Below are 12,758 nucleotides of genomic sequence, written 5' to 3' on the forward strand. Positions count from 1 at the left end.
AAGAGTGGAAGCTGAAAGCACACGCTGCTGAAGGGTACCTTTCAATTTTCCAATCCCACCACAGAACCATATCCACAATATGATGTGGGAACTCAGATCCGGCTGAATATTAAACTTAAATGTCCCTCGAGACTGTGGAGATTACAACACTGTAGAAAACTTAGATTGATAGTTTTTTTTTAACAAAATCTCAAAGGGGCATGCAGGGTCTTGTTGAAATTAATTTCTCAATAACAACGTAGTGCAACATCTGTTACTTCACGAATTTCCTCACTTAATCACACTTCCAAAGGGTTAGAGTCAGAGAAATTGAGTGAAGCATTCGAATGAGGAAAACAATGAGCTCGAAGACATGGCTGCAGTGATGAAATCTGTGAGTGCAATGACCTTCTCTGATGATAGAGAAGTGCATGACACGTGAGCTCCATCTTCACCTGGAGCAGCTTCTATTGACATTGGGCAGGAAACATTGGGACACCAGACTATGGGAAAGGGTACTCAGTTTTAGAATCTGAAGTGAAGTAGTTTTGTGGCAGGACACATGTTTGGGGATTGAGGAAGTATCTGTCAGAGGGAACTATCTCAATAACAAAGAAAACTTCTGCAAAGAATCAATTTTTGGAGGAGGAACTTTGCAGAGAGGAGCAGAGGTAATGTTTGCGTGATCGGACATTCCCATACGGCAGACTCAACACTGGGTTACATTGCATAAAGGCGTTTTTAGCTCATTTGACAATATTCAATTTTATGTACAGTCGCACAGGTCGTAAAAGTAATGGAAACCTCCGAAAATTAACTGGTATATATTATGTGGTGATTGGGCTCATGTTCACTTCAGTTTTGGAAGAAAAGCAGGAAAGTGGATTCGAAATTCATCAGATCAACAGTGATCCCATTGAATGGCTGAGCAGACCGACGGTGAATGGAAGCTTCATGAGGCCATATGTGCTTTCTTTGTTGTGGTTCTGTTCGCCGAGCTGAGAATTTGTGTTGCAGACGTTTCGTCCCCTGTCTAGGTAACATCCTCAGTGATTGGGAGCCTCCCGTGAAGCGCTACAGTGATCTTTCCTCCGGCATTTGTAGTGGTTTGAATCTGCTACAAACCACTACAAATGCCGGAGGAAAGATCACAGAAGTGCTTTACCGGAGGCTTCCAAGCACTGAGGATGTCACCCAGACAGGGGACGAAACGTCTGCAACACAAATTCCCAGCTCGGCGAACAGAACCACAACATCGAGCACTCGAGCTACAAATCTTCTCACAAAATTTGAATGTGCTTTCTTTGTTAAACCTGTCACTTCACAAAGTGAGGAACAGTGGACTGAAGCAGTAAAAGTGATTATCTTTACTGATTTTTCAACTTGTGAACATGACGCCTTTGCTGATGTCAGTGATAACATCACAACTGTGATGTCTAAACGCCTGCCTGGGTTCAGTGGCCCAATGGATAGCGCGCCTTCCTGCGGATCTAGCGATTGTATGCTAGAATAATACCTGGCTCGCGGGCAGTGCTGACTTGACACAACTCTTTTGTTCTGCTGAGGCTGAAATGCGGTTTCAATTCCCGAACTGCAGAAGTAAGATCTCTTCCATTAAATGGGAAGCTGAAATGCACGCACACGCTGCTCTTCGCATCTTTCAACTTTCCAAACACGCATCCGGTTCACTGAAGCACCTGGACCTGGCAGAGAAAGATGATAGAGAGCCAAGTAGCAGCTTTGACAATCTTGGGAAACTCCTTGGGAAGCGGAGTCAGAGATGAATGGAGTGTGAACAGTCTGCGTGAGCAGAGATGGCCGAGGTACCACCCCTTTCTTTAAGAGTCCGTAACATTAACTCTCGTGTGTCGAGGTCATTAATTGATCTAAGGTATTAAAAGCATTCCAGTTGCAGGTGATGTCACTCTCAGGATCAAAACACACCCCGAGTCCCGGCCTAATAATCAAAACCGGGTCACTGCGAAGAAAGTGACAACAAAGGACCACGAACTCACCAGGAATACGTACACGAATAACACTCATGCGTGGAGTTATAGTCTTTAAGCTCGTTGTACGTGTTCTTGTCAAAAGAAATCGCTTGACGATCTCTATCCATTTTCCATCAATTGGTGGTGTATGCATTAGCAGCTCAAAATCAAATCCAAGTACTTCTGAAGGTTAGTTGGGTAAAAGTCTGTGAACCCTTTCGCACAGTGAACTCTAGATTCAAACACACGCTTCCTAATGAACTTTTTCTGCATATCTTCTCAACTCTTTCTGCCTCTTACTTTAAATAATCGCCCCGTGTTGATCCTTCAAGACGAAACGTTTCTTTCAGTCTGAATTATCTACGGCCTCATTATTTTGTGTATGTCAAACATCTCACCTCACATTCTCCTCTGTTCTAAAACAAACAACCTCTTCGAAACAATCTCTCTTCACAACGTAAACTCTTCAGCACGGCAATAATTCGGTAAATCTCTTCTGCACGGTTTCCAGTGCTATCAAGTGCCTGCTAAAATGTGAATTGAAGAACTGCATGCAATATTCCAGGGGGGAGCCCAATGAACAAATGAGATAAATGACTGGAGAATGGCACAGAGACTTGTCTTTTTCAATAAAGCACCTTTTGCTCAATACTACGCTCTGTAAATTTCCTGAGCCTAATGTTCCAATAATTCCTTGTCCGTGTCAATAAAAGCTGCTGCACGAGGATTAATCTCAGAACCTCTGCGACTAATTGGATTGAATTGCTTGACGGTCCCGACCGTGGGATTGGGTGACTTCCACCCAAAACAGTGACCACTGCAGCACAGACTGAACAGTGTCAATGTGAGTGTTATATTGTGCAATACATCAGAGAAATGGGAGGATGGACGTACAGAATAAATAGTACTTGTGGGATGGAGATAAATCTGCGATAACGGATGGTTACCATATTTGGAACACAAAGATATGAGAGATCAGATGTTTGAAGAAATAAATTTATCACTACGAAGAGAATTTTCATGTAAAAAAAAGATTGACTTTTTTCCCGCGTTTGCTAAGCACATATTACATGGAGCAAAATGGGGAAAATGCCGATTGCTATCAATGCGGTTCGAGCAGAATTTGCTTTGGCCGGAGTGCCAAGGATGAACTATTTTATGATCTCTGCGCTACATGGAAAAGCATGAATGAGTAAGCAATGAGGATCATGGCAGAAGTTATATCAGGAAGAGAATCACATGTACAAAGGAACACATGCCAAACAGTGATTGAGATGTGCGAACTCAGATTTAACTTTAAGGTCCTGAGAGATTCCGGAGATTCCAACCCTGCGTTTGTAGAAAATTAAGCCTGCTCGATTTCTGAAAAAACTTCGTAGAAAAAATGGGAGACTGCAGGGTATTGTTGGAATGCATTTCTCAATAACAATGTAGTTTAACATCGGTTACTTCACCAATTTCCTAACTTATTGACTTAATCACAGCTGTGGAATATCACATAATTCCAGTTCCAAGGAGTGGAGTCAGAGACATTGAGTCGGACAGCCACCAAAAACAGTTGGAAATTGGGGTGACGATGAGCGTGAGGTATTGCTGCTGTAATGCAATTGGTGAGGTATGTCATTCTCTGATGGTACAGAGGCGCGTGAAATATCGAGGCTAAAAGCTCAAACCTCAGCGAAAGCAGCTTCTATTGCCGTACATGAAGAAGCAGTGGGACATCAGGCTGGGAGCTCCAATCTCACCTCGATCAGATCGATTGAATGTGTCTGGGAGCTGTGGGGAATCCAGCTGTGAGCTCGGACTTCACCTGGAAGAGCTTCATATTCGCATGGAGCAGGGAAAATTCGGACATCGGCTGGGGGAAAGGACAATCAGCTGTTTTAATTTAAGTGAAGTAGTTTTCAGCAGGACACATATTTGTGCATGGAGCGAATATATCAAACACAAAGAAGAATTCTGCTAATATTTAACTCATGGAGAGGCATCTGTGCACAGAGAAACAGAGGAAGTGTTTACGTTATCTGACCGCCCGTATATGACTGACTCTGCATTGGATTAATTCGCATGAAGGATGCTTTTTGCTCGGTTCATAGTCTTCAATTTCTTGTATACTCCCACAGTTTGTTAAAGTAATCGCATTTCATAAATTATCTGATATATGCGATGTGGTGATCAGCCTCAAGTTCAAATCAGTTATGGTGGAGAAGCAGGAAAGTGGATTCGAAATTCATCAGATCAGCAGTGATCCCATTGAATGGCTGATTAGAACGGGTGAATGGAAGATTCATGAGGATATACATAATTTCTTTGCGAAATTCGCTGCTTCGCAATGTGATGAGAATTGGACTGAAGCTGTCACAATGATAATTTTTAATGATTGTTCAATGTGTGAACATGACTGCTATCACTCATGTTCGTGTTAACATCAGAGATCTGAACGCGCTGCTGACGCCTAGGGCCAGTTGTGCAATAGATAACGCGCTTGACTAGGGGTCTGGCGGTTCGCCTGCTACTTGGCTCAGTGATAGCTAGCGCTTCCTTGTTAACACATCCACACTTTCTGATTGCTCTGAATCCGAAATAAGGTTTGACTTCCTTATGTGCAGGAACGAGTGTGGCTTCATGAAATATCTCCGAGAATATGAGAGTCACTGTTCCAGTGTCATCACTGGAGGGGAAGCTGAAATAGTCGCACACGCTGCTCTTTGCTCCTTTCAACTTCACAAACCCACATCCGGTTCACTGCGGCACCTGGGCCTGGCAATGAAAGACAATAGAGAGCCAAGTAACAGTTTTGACAATCTTGGGAAACTCCTTGGGAAGCGGAGTCAGAGATGAATGGAGTGCAAACAGTCTGAGTGAGCAGAGATTGCCGATGCACCACCCATTTCTTTAAGAGGCCGAAACATTGACTCTCGTGTCTCGAGGTCATTAATTGATCAAAGGTATTAAAAGCATTCCAGTTGCAGGTGCTCTGCTTTTGCTGATGTCACTCTCAGGATCAAAACAAATCCTGAGTCCCGGACTAATAACCAAAACCGGGTCACTGCGAAGAAAGTGGAAAAAAAATGGACCCACACACCCACCAGGAACACCTACAGGAATAGCACTCATGCGTGGAGTTAGAGTCCTCAATCTTGTTGTACGTGTTCTTATCAAAAGAAATCTCTTGCTGATCTCTATTCATTTTCCATCACTTGGCGTTGTATGCATTAGTAGCTCAAAATCACATCCAAGTACTTCTGAAGGTTATTTGTGTAAAATTCTGTGAACCCTTTCGCACAGTGAACTCTAGAATCAACCACGCGCTACCTAATGAACTTTTTCTGCATTTCTTCTCAACTCTTTCTACCTCTTACTTTTTTCTACGCCCCCTGTTGATACTAAAAGACGAAACGTTTCTTTCAGTCTGCATTGTCCACGGACTCATTATTTAGAGTATGGCAAACATGTCACCTCACATTCTCCTCTGCTCTAAAACAAACAACTCTAGTCAAACCAAACTCTCTTCACAACGTAAACTCTTCAGCACGGCAATAGTTTGGTAAATCTCTTCTGCACGGTTTCCAGTGCTATCAGGTGCCTGCTAAAATGTGAATTGAAGAACTGCATGCAATATTCTAGGGGGGAGCCGAATGAACAAATGACTGAAATAAATGGAGAAAGGCACAAAGGCTCAATACTACGCTCTGTAAATTTCCTGAGTAAATGTTCCAATAATTCCTTGTCCGTGTCAATAAAAGCTGCAGCACGAGGATTAATCTCAGAACCTCTGCGACTAATTGGATTGAATTGCTGGACGGTCGAGACCGTGGGATTGGGTCACTTTCACCCAAAACAGTGACCACTGCAGCACAGACTGAACAGTGTCAATGTGAGTGTTATATTGTGCAATACATCTGAGAAATGGGAGGATGGACGTACAGGAGAAATAGTGCTTGTGGGATGGAGATAAATCTGCGATAACGGATGGTTACCATATTTGAAACACAAAGATGTGAGAAAGCAGGTTTTTGAAGAAATAAGTTTATTACCACGAAGAGGATTTTCATGTAAAAAAAAGTTATTCTTTTTCTGGCGTTTGCTAAGCACATTTTTCATGGAGTAAAACGTGAAAAATGCTGATTGCTATCACTGCGATTCGAGCAGAACTTGCTGTGGCCACAATGCAAAGGATGAACCATTTTATGATACCTGCGTTAAATAAAAAGCACGAACGAAAAAGCAGTAAGGATCATGGCAGAAGTTATATCAGGAAGAGAATCACATGCACAAAGGAAAACTTGCCAAACAGTGACTGAGACGTGGGAACTCAGATTTAACTTTTATGTCCCGAGAGACTCTGGAGATTTCCACACTGAGTTTGTAGAAGACTAAGTCGGCTCGATTTCTAAAAAACTTCATGTAGTCATGCTAGATTGCGGGGTATTGTTGAAATGTATTTCTCAATGACAACGTACTTTAACGTCGGTTACTTCACCAATTTCCTCATTCATTGTCGAAATCACTGCTGTGGAATATCATACAATTCCTGTTCCAAGGAGTGGAGTCAGAGAACTTGAGTTGCACAGCCACAAAAAAACAGTTGGAAATTGGGGTGGCGATGAGCGTGAGGTATGGCTGCTGTAATGCATTTAGTGTGCGGTATGTCGTTCTCCAATGGCACAGAGGCGAGTGCAATATCGAGTCTAAAAGCTGAAACCTAACTGAGAGCAGCTTCTAGTGTCGTGCATGAAGAAGCAGTGGGACATCAGGCTGGGAGCTCCAATCTCACCTCCATCAGATCGATTGACATGTATCAGGGAGCTGTGTGGAATCCAGCTGTGAGCTCGGTCTTCACCTGGAAGAGCTTCTATTGGCATGGAGCAAGGAAAATTGAGACATCTGCTGCGGGAAAGGACAGTTAGCTGTTTTAATTTAAGTGAAGTAGTTTCCAGCAGGACCCATGTTTGCGCATGGAGCGAATATCTCAAATGCAAAGAAGAATTCCGCAAATATTTAACTCATGGAGGGGCGTCTGTGCACAGAGAAGCAGAGGAAATGTTTACGTTATCTGACCGCCCGTATATGACTGACTCTGCACTAGATTAATTTCCATGAAGGATACTTTTTGCTCAGTTCATAGTCTTCAATTTCTTGTATACTCGCAGAGGTTGTTAAAGTAATCGAAATTTCAGAAAACTATCTGGTATATACGATGTGGTGATCAGGCTCAAGTTCACATCAGTTATGGTGGAGAAGCAGGAAAGTGGATTCGAAATTCATCAGATCAGCAGTGATCCCATTGAATGGCTGATTAGAACGGGTGAATGGAAGATTCATGAGGACATACATAATTTCTTTGCGAAATTCGCTGCTTCGCAATGTGATGAGAATTGGACTGAAGCAGTCACATTGATAATCTTTATTGGTTGTTTAATGTGTGAACATGACTGCTATCACTCATGTCCCTGTTAACATCAGAGCTCTGAAAGCCGTGCTCAAGCATAGGGCCAGTTGTGCAATGGATTATGATCCTAACTATGGATCAGGAGATTGTAGGTTAGACTCCCTCCTGGCTCGAGGGTAGCCCACACATTTTCTTTTACACATACAAACCTATCTGCAGCAACAAGTGTGGCTTCATGGAATGTCTCCGAGCACATGAGAGTCACTCTTCCAGTGTCATAACAGGAGGGGAAGCTGAAATATTCGCAAACGTTGCTCTTGAGCACCTTTCCATATCACAACCCCACTGATCCAATTACTGGGCTCCCGGGAATGGTTAGGAAAAAATCTAATTCGCCCAGTCTCAGTTTTGATAATCTTTGCAAGCTCTTGGGACAGTGTAATTCGAAGAGAATGATGGGTTAACTATCCATCTGAACAGGGACCGTCGAGGAGCATTCTCCTTCTTTCAAAGGCTGGCATATTGACTCTGATATTCTGGGGGGCATTAATTGACCCGAGGCATTGAAAGTATTCCGGTGACAGATGCTTCGCTGTTGCACAGCTGTTGTCACTGTCAGGAACGTAAAGAGAAAAAAAAAATCCCTATTCCCCTGCTTGGTATCAAACCCAGACCACGGCAGTAAAAAGAGCTGAATCATAACTACTGGAACCAGAGACGATGACCAGAGGCGAGTGCACGCATGAGTGGACACCCTTCTTTCTCCTTGTACTTTCTCTTGTGAGAAACAACCACATGACTAACTTCACCTCATTTTCCATCATTTGGCATTTCAGGTTTTACCGTCAGAAATTTACACTGAAATACCTCTGAAGCTTGTGTGGATTACGCCCTCTGTGATCCTTACAGAGAGTGAGTTACAGGGTCTCCCACGTGCTGACTGATAACGTTTTCCTGCAAATGTATTCAAATCTTTCTGCATCTTATCTATAATCTACCAACACTGATGATCCACCTGGAGGAAACGTTTTCTTCAATCTGCAATTCCATGGTCCTCATTATTTTGTACACCTGAATCATATCTATGACTCTATGTCTCATACAAAAAACTATGCTCTGAGTGAAACAATTCCTGTTTTGGCGAGGCCAGACCTCTCAAAACATTCTTAGGTCGGCAGTCCAGAGCGTAACTTCGCTACTTGTTTCGGTAAATGTACAGTGAACGTTATTCAGAATACTTTAGCTAAGTTGACTTGCATGTTTTCAGACAGGCAAAAAATTATTCACATAATTACGGAATTAAAACCAAAGAACAAAATACAGAATACTCACAGAACTCAGATATCGAAACTAGACTTAATTATGCTTTTCCAAGCATACTCAACAGTCCCGATAACTAAACGCTATAAACATAGAGTAAAAATGAAACAGAGGTTTCCATGTCGAAATTAGAGAGGCAAAAGAAGAGGGACACGCACATCACTGGCATCGATAGGCACATTGAAAGCTTTCGTGTAATTTGATATAGCTGATGCTTTGGCAATGGTTAACACAGTATTAGGCTGTCAATTACGTTCTGAAAGTCTTGTGTTCATTGGAACTTCTTGCCTGTTTTTAAAAATTCAGTGTGTGGAGCAGTCTCACGGCAAACATTCAGCACAAACCTTCAGTAAAAACCACTCAATCTGGAGAACCATCGTCCTGCTCTTTTATTCAACGGTGTGAAAAAGTTGCCAGTAACTTTCGTTTTCGTATCCCCAGAGGCTATTTGTCCGTGTTCAATAACGTGGCCCAGGAAGGTGACTTGGGTTTTGGCAAATTCACTTTCAGCTAGTTTTAGCACCCAGTCTGACTTCTGAATTCGATCAAACAAGTCCGATAAATGAGGTCAAATGTTAATCCATGACTGACTGAAAGTCACCAGGTACAATATACCCAATTCAGTTGGGTATTCCGGCAATGACATCGTTAGTTAGTTTATGAAATGTGGCTGAAGTGTTTTTCGCACAAATGGCATTACTTTAACCTGCTGCAGTCCAGTTGGCGTTACAAAAGCCTTTGATCTTTCTGGCAAAGTTCACTGCCAGTAACCTTTGAACAAGTCCAACTTAGAAATGTAAGTTGCTCTTCCAATCTTTTCCACGCAGTCCTCCAAACGCAGATAGGTATATGCATCAGTCATTCTAATAACATTGACTTTGTGGTAGTCCACATATAACTATTGGGTCTTACCTGGCTTTGGCACCATGAAGATGCGTGAACTCCATTCATTGAAACTCACTTCGATTATTGCATCCTCGAGCATGTGTTATATCTTCTTATGAACTTGCACCAAATTTAGAGGGTTATGCCCACAAGGAAGTTATGAAATCAGAACAACACCTCTTAAATTTGCATCATCTATAATTCGGTTAGTAAATCCCAGTATTTTCTGCATATCACCACATGCAAGAGTAATAACTCTTTCGTGTCATTTCGATTATCTTCTGGAAGTTAACCGAATAGTTATCCCAATTTTTGACAACTGTTGCTTGTCCAATTTTATTTAAGGAATGTCCAATGCAGAATCCTCTGCCATTCGTTCTTCCCACTGTGTTGTCGTCAATAACACATTCTCCTCCTGCGTTATTTTTCTGCCCAAATACCTTGTCAGCGTATTCACATAACACATTGTGTGAGCTTTCTTCATGCCTGGAGTCCCTATCAAGTAGATGACCTCAATCAATTTCCTCTCAATTTGATATGGTCTGCTATACCTTGCTTTAAAGTTTCAACTATTACTGAACGTTACACCAATACATTATCTCCAGTGGCAAAATTGAATTTTTGATTTCTCATTAACTTCCTGCTTCACCATATGCTGCGATACTTTTAAATGCTGTTTCACCAACTCCCTAGCATTATTTAGTCGAACTCTAAAAGTTGACACATAGTCTAAATGCGTGGTCCCTGAAATCTGACTTATTAATTTCTACTTAATTAATATTAATGATCCTCTTACTTTATGCCCAAAATTCGTTTCAGATGGACTTAATTTGGTAGATTAACTTGATACATCTCTGATCGCAAACAGCACGGATGCGACTCCCTTATGGAAACCATCCAGCTACTCAAAACCATAAAGCCTCGACATATACCCAAGCTATCCATAAAGTACTTGAAATGTTCCAGAGTGATGTTTGAACCTTGATGTAAGTGTATCTCTGATCGTAATCTTAATCTTGTAACAAAAAAGCGTAATTCTTCCACAATCCTTTTGGTTGCAACATTGCATAATTACACAGCCTTTGTAAATCTTGTCAATATATACATTAATGTTAAAAAAAATACTTATTCCTACATATTTGGATGTAGGCAATCTACACAATGAATAAAGATACTTAAGAAAGATTTCTCAAATGCTGGAATAGGTTAAAAGGTGCCCGCTTTATTATTGCGTGTGGTTTTCCGATTAGTTGAAATGTATGACATGTCTGGCAAAATTTAACTACATTTTTGATCAGTCCAGGCCAGTAAAAGTGCGTTTGAATTTTAGCAAGTATTTTCCTCAGGACTAAATGACCTCCAATTTGTAGCACATGCGGCAACCGCAGCACCACTTTTCTGTATTTGATTCGAAAAATACTTCCTGCCCATTTCACGTCTGTTTGAATACGTGATGGTCTCCAATTCCTCATTAATAAATCATTTGTTAAGTAATGTCACACAGGGATGCATTCACTCTCCTTCCATGTATATGTATTCTGATCCAACTGCTTTAACTCTTCATCTTTCTGCTGTAACTCAGTAACATAGTAGAGATAAAGATACTTGCATTTTTAACACTTGGCCCTTCTGCGTCCCACTCATTTAATCAAAATATTTTGAAGTCATATTTCAGCTTCCTTGTCTGTGCCTGTAAATTTCTCCTGCTTCAGATTGTGACTCTGTGATCTCATTAAGACACAATCTGGGAAATTCCCTTGATAAACGGCCGACATTGTTTCACTTGCCTGCATCTCCACTGGCTTTTCAACTGCAGTAGGCAAAACGCTTACCAGTGAATGAGCTATATCATTTGCAAACACAAATTGTATTCCTGGAGCTGTGAGTTTGTCCAGAACTCACGCCACGAAACCTCCACTCTTTTCTGCACACTCTAGCCTCACTTACATAACTGAGCAATTTTTCATCTCACCATGAATTCCCATACACAGTACCTTTTCTGACAATACTCCTTCAGCATTACATATTTCCCCATCCTTCAGCATCACAAACTGAGAGGAATCTGTGTCTACAAATATTGTTCCCTCCCTACCTGCTACTCCTGGCTAGGTAAATTAACTTTACCTCTGCAGGTATATTTTAAAAGCAGACCTGACACTTCCTCCTTATCAATCTCTAATCGACTTGTGCTCACCGATGCCACTTTCTATCTTCCAATGTGTTTTCTGTTACCATGGCAACAAAACATCCAGGCTTGTTTTGTTGTCCTCCATCCGACTTTTCAGTGCTTTCCCTTGTACTACAACACTTTGATTTCATGTGGCCTTCTTTACTGCAATGAAAACCCCAGATCCTGTTCTCTTCAAGAGTTTCCGATTTAACCTGTGATAAGTTATCCTTATTTTCTTCACTGAAATGTCACATTCCCTTTCCACGTGAGGATTTCTGTTTTCCCAATTTCTATCCCTCTGAGACTTAAAATTATTCTGGAAACCAATCTGTGTTTTATGCACCAGGTTATAATAATCAGCCATTTAACATTATGCTCTTCCACCCTAAGCTTACGTTCAGCATTTATCTTCAGCATTTTAAGGTGAATTCCTTTAATAATTGTCAATTTCTGAAGTTCAAACACTCTCTCCCATTTTCTGTGCTCTGCTGCTCTCTTTTTTCCCTCTCTCTGCTTTGAATCGTAACTCAAACTGCTTGAAATCTGGTGTCCTTTCCTTATCTCTAGCATCTAACTCAAGCTGCTTCATTTTCAATTAGTTTTATCCATCTCTACAGATTCTCATGAATTTTCCAGCTGAGTTAAATGCTCAGCTACTGCGGGAATGATCTCTCCTTTCCTCACAGAATGCGGCAAATACAACCCCAGCATGTCTGCTAATTCCAGAAGCCTGGCCTGAACCTTCTTTTTGATAAAAGTACTTACTTTACCTCGTCCACAGCCAGACAACTCTTCTTAACTAAAGGAGACATTGCTTTCCAAAGCATTGTCAGGCCCCAGCCAAATCAACACCCAAAATGAAGACGTTAGCACTTTCACTTGCTCTTTTAATCCATCAACTACCTCTCAATTTGTTATGGACGAGTCGAAAAAACTCAAAACACTATTAAGCAGACAGCCCAGACCGGAACATTGTAACTTGTTTCTTTAAGTGTATCGTGAAAATTACATGAGTAAGCTAGTT

The sequence above is a fragment of the Chiloscyllium punctatum genome, chromosome 6, assembly GCF_047496795.1.
Source record: "Chiloscyllium punctatum isolate Juve2018m chromosome 6, sChiPun1.3, whole genome shotgun sequence".
Classification (NCBI taxonomy): Eukaryota; Metazoa; Chordata; class Chondrichthyes; order Orectolobiformes; family Hemiscylliidae; genus Chiloscyllium; species Chiloscyllium punctatum.